General features: G+C 45.1%; 1 pseudogene; it reads left to right on the top strand.

Moving 5' to 3' along the window:
• The first annotated feature begins 719 nt into the window (after window positions 1–719).
• Window positions 720–5285, top strand: LOC115321734 (annotated as a pseudogene).

Genomic DNA, 5285 nt, shown 5'->3' with positions numbered 1-5285 from the left:
TAATACAGTTTCAAACATGTCGTGCAACGTCGAATAATACCAGAATTGTTTTATGTTGTAACACTCTTTTTTTTGTTAGCATCCATTGTTTTAAAGCTATGAACCCAAAATATTCTCTAACCATTCACGCATTCAAGAATATATTCCTAAAATTGTCACGTTTGCTTCATTCTAAGTTCAATCTAATAATAAATATAACAAAAGTGTGAAAAAAGCATCAAGAAGTGAGATCTCTCCTGGCCCACAAGGTAGCAGTTGTCATGTCCACGATATTATAGTGTTAATATACAAAACATTTTAGCCGTAACTTGACCGCGACGACTACAATGGGTTTTCATAGGAAAAAATGGCCCACTAACAAATTTTCGACCGGTTTGAAGTTCGCGCTGAAACAGATCTCAATGAAAGCAGGAACACCGAGGAAAAAAAATATTACAGAAACTCGCATTATTTTTTGAGTGATCAGCAATTTAAATTTTTCAGAAAGCAACTTTAAATGAGCAAAACATTGCGCTTCATGACGTAACATGAAGCAGTTTCGCGATTGGAGCAAAGCGGTTAGCCAATTAGACGCGAGTTTTTATTGTTTTTTTTTATAGCCCGTCGGCACTATCGGCCCGTCGGTCATTAGGCCTCGCTGCAACCATCATAGCTTTGGGATCGGGTAGCCGTCATCGATGAATTTACCAGGCTTATCGGATTTCGAGCGCCGAATTCTTAAAAGGAGTGCAAAGCTTGACGCGCCGTACGAGGACACTCCACGCAAGCACCGCGACGCGTTCCTCCCTCCGTCCGCTTCGAGAGCCGCGGAAGACTCGTCTGCCGCAACTCCGCCAACGGAGCCACTTCGGTGAGTAGGAGGTACACACTGGTGAGCGCTCCCCTGCAGATGAGAAGCTGGGTCCTAAGTAAGCTTGCTATCCAGGTGCGACTGCGGCCGCTGCACGGCCAAGCCTACAAATCGGGAGTGTTTTTGCTGCCGTGAGCTTCCTCAAGCCGTTCGGAAGCAGCCGGCAGAGTGCATCACGGTGAACAGCGACTTCTTCAAGCTGTGCCTTGACGTCGCCGTCCTCGCTGTGGCGCGCTGCGAGGTCCGCGAGAAGGGTCTCGAACATTCCAACGAGCTCTACGAGTGAGTGCAAATGGTGCTACACACTAAACACCGTAACACCCTTGTGGGTGTAAATGGCTTGTCCTATAACTAACACCCATTTGAGTGCAGCAAAACGCCCTAAAGAAAGGGCGTTATACCTAACGCCCCTAAAATAGGGTGTTTTTCCCTAACACCCTTAAAGGACGGCGTTATTCCGAACACCTTTGAATTAGGGTGTGATTCCACTGTACGCCTTTTTATTAGGGCGTTATGTCTGCGCAGTACGCCTTCTAAATTGTTTGCATCACCGCCAGAAAGGGAAATAAAAAAGGCGCGATTACCAACACCCATAAAGTAAGGCGTACTAGAGTGCACGAGAAAATGACTGCAAATGTCTGGTTCACTTTTTATTTTTTAATCAAGGTTCTAACAGGTTCTACAAAATTCTCTTTAGACGATTGCAGGCAGGTCATCTGGCCGCAGCCAGGTCTCAGCTTATGCGGGCAAGTGCGTGCAATTACAACCGTGCCAAAGGGCAAAGCTACGTTCACGCGCACGTCATCAAACTTGCCGAAGGCAAGACTGAAAGAAATAGTTCTCTTTTATCCTCGCAATTCCACCACGAGCGACTCACTTCTAAACCAGTGGCGGTCCGTGCGTGTAATGTCATAAATATATCAACCGGATATTGTTTCATAACCCCTTCAAATTGTACAACCGAAGGCCCTAGTTGAATCTCCAACTGTACTTTTCTTGTGACGTTCATGCTTCCTTGCACTGGTGACGTGGACAAAACTGACAGGCTTGCAAAGGCGGTACGACCGGGAGTTGCTATAGACGTAAGCGGCAGTTCATGTTTGTAAACCGTAAAATGGTCTATTGAAACGGAAGCAGGGAGCCTATGTTCGACAAATGTTTCGTTACTCCTAAAAATAAACGTAAGTGGCGGAAGTGACGATATCGTGTTTGATTGGTTAGAGGTTCAAATGACGAAAGTTACCTATTTTTGCCATTTGACCTTCCAACCAATCAAACGCGATATCGTCGCTTCCGTCACTTCCGTTTCTTTTTAGAAGAAATGAAACATTTTTCGAACATAGCCCCCTTGGACTACTATCAGAAGCATGCTTGCAGAGTACTTACAAATAAAACAGCGATCTCATGTAATCCGTGATAGATGCATAATCCGATTCGAGCAGCACAGAACTATCCACAAGCACAATGTCGAGCATGAAGGCGGTCGCTCACAGTCAGCGGAAATTTCGCGGTCGACGATGAGCACCTCTCTGTCGTGATAGATGCGTAATCCGATTCGGGCAGCACAAAACAACGCAAACACAATGCCGAGGTTGAAGGCGGTCGATCACATTCAACGGAAGTCTCGCGGCCGCCGATGAGCAGCTCTTTGTCGAAACGCGTCCAACAAATACAGCACAATAATTCCATGGAGTCCGACGAAATAAACGACCATTTCCGAAAAGTTGGCATGGATGTATTCCGGCCGTTCACGACGAAAAATCACAGCTGCGACTCAAACGCACGAAAAACAGGAATACACTGACGGGCGCCCCCCTTTTGTAAACCGGACCTACGTGGCCCCTACAACTCGACATAACTTGGCATACTGCAAAGACTACGGCCCCAGTAGCCCATCAGCGCGTCAGAGCGAATCACGTGACAAATTTTCGTCCAAGCGTCCTTGTACTACGGAGAGCGGTCACGTGTTTTGTGTCACCCCTCTGATTTGCTAGAAGCGGCCTTCGCACTCGCTCACAGCAACACGAAGACACAAAAGAAGGTTTCGAGGCTTATCAGAAGACGAGGTCAAAGGGGTTGGACAAAGCCGCTAATCTCCCTCTGCTGCTTTGTATTGCCACCGGCCCTGCCCAGGGAAGGTCGCGAAATCGGACTCGCCAGGGCTTGCTTTGCGTAGTACAACCTTGAGCGTCTCAAACTGCCACTCCTGTAGACGCGCATGATCTGGTGGGGACCGCGAGATCACAAGATAAATACGAAAAACCCTTTTGAACGCCGCCGACGACGCGGTTTCACGTGTACCAAAGAAAAACCGGAAAAAAAAAAAAGCGTCGGAAAGCTAGATATTTTGGTGTCATTACGCAGAGATAAGAGTCGCGTCCCTGGGGATGTCATTAATCCGGCACTTTCGATTGTCTTGCGACATTGTTTCTTCTGAGCTACACTCCAAAATAAAGTATCAGTGAAGGTGCTATAAGTAGTGCGAAACCCAGTCAGGTGAGTTTGTAACATCCGAAATGAGGGCGCCACAGTTTGTTCAAGTCTTCAGCTTAAAAGGTCTTTCTCAGGTTAAAAGTAAGCAGATTCTATTTCGGTTAATCTTGCTTTGTATTTTTTTTTTTAACGTCCGATTTTAGGCAGTCAAGAAATAGAAATACCTCGCCGGCATAGCCGATTCACGCAGGACACTCTTGACAGTCAACCAAAAACGGCGCCAAGTACGGTATGTCAGGACAGCGTCGGCGCGACCCATCCCATTTTTCAGATATTGGTTAGACCAAGATAATATCGACACATTCTTTCCGATTTAATTCCCTAACAGCGCAATAGTGTGTGCTGCCTAGATTGTATATTTACACGTCTTCTTTTTTTTTTTTTTTTGCGAGCGGAGATGATTTTTTTTTTTTATAATCAAGGTTGAACCGATAAAACTGATGCACGCGCAAAACGTAATTTTAGGCTCGTGTCGAACGAAGAGTTCAATAGAGGTTGCAAAAACTATTCTCTAGCACTTCCTAATCCTGCGCGACTCCGTGTGGTGATTAATTATACTCGATGTTTATACGTTTGTACCGCCGTACGTCAACGACAGTTTCACCAAAGCAATCAATATTGCTTTGTATTGTAATAAAGCAATAAATATTGCTTGCATTGTAAACTGGCGATAGGACCACGTCAGGCAGAGATAGTCTGCCTTTTGTCCTGTTACAATTGACATAGTGTCTAAATAAAAACCAATTCAATTCAATTCAATATGAACGGCTATGAAATCATGGATGTATTTAACAGCATCACCATTACGCCCCTTTCACACCGTGTGGATGAAGGGCGTATAATTCGCCCATACACCCTTTTTACACGATTTCAGACACCATCGCTGCGAGTGGGGCGTAAAGAGGGCGTGTAAAGGGTGTAAAACGTCAGCGCACCCTTTTAACACCCACCGATATTCAGAAATCGTGTAAAAAGCTTGTAAAAAGGGTGTTTTTCCTAACCTACACCCTTCTTACACCCTTTTTACACGATTATGGGTGTTACAATGTTTAGTGTGTAGCATAACCCGGCAAAATGAAACAAGAAGACGTGATCGCGCGCATACGAATATCCTAGATTACTCAGTAAGGTAGATACAAAATAGAAGAATCTACTTCGTAGCAAGCGTTCGCTTTGCTAACACTTTACGTGCCCCCAAAATAGCACTACCTACTTCGTAGTGTTCGCTTTGCTGACACCTTACGTGCTCCTAAGCCTTGCCGTGCCCAAAACAAAAAGCCTCATTACGCATGAAAAAATAAACAATCTGAACGGGTTTTTTTATAAAGCAGCGAGTGCGGCAGTTCTTTCAAAAACTTATCAAAAATCATCAAAGATTTGATGAGTAGCTTTAAACACCGGACTGATAAAGCCTGCTTTCTGTCTCAGCTGCACCTTAGAACGTGCTGCTTCTGCCTTTAGTTCTATAAAAAAATATTGTTATTCTTCCTCTCCATGAATTATCGCCTTCTGGCATACCTGCGGTTAGCCCGCTGGATGTGGGGTCGACTGGGAGCTTTCGACAGACGAGTGCTGCCTGCGTGCGTTGTGGAAAAAATAAGAAAAACCGTCCCCTCTCAACAACACACTGGCTTCAGGTATCCTCCTCTGGACTGCGCAGCAGTAGATTGCTCAGGTTTGCCCACTACTCGCTCCATCCGTGTATGTTTTGGACCTAATCAGGAACTGGCATGGCAGCTGTGGTTAATCGTAGCTATGTATATAGACGCAAGTTTTGTATTAGTTGCTTCAATATCAGTCGGAACAGTTTCCACGTATAAAAAGCCAATCATGCATTTCTACCGTTCTTCCTAGCAGTGAGGTATGGGCATCGAGCATAATTGAAGTTGCAATATTAAACATTGTTTATGTAGCATCTGAAATCAATCCTTCAAAACTGTAG

The sequence above is a fragment of the Ixodes scapularis genome, unplaced genomic scaffold (assembly GCF_016920785.2).
Source record: "Ixodes scapularis isolate PalLabHiFi unplaced genomic scaffold, ASM1692078v2 PGA_scaffold4__175_contigs__length_147842914, whole genome shotgun sequence".
NCBI lineage: Eukaryota > Metazoa > Arthropoda > Arachnida > Ixodida > Ixodidae > Ixodes > Ixodes scapularis.
This window is presented reverse-complemented; position numbering and strand designations above follow the sequence as displayed.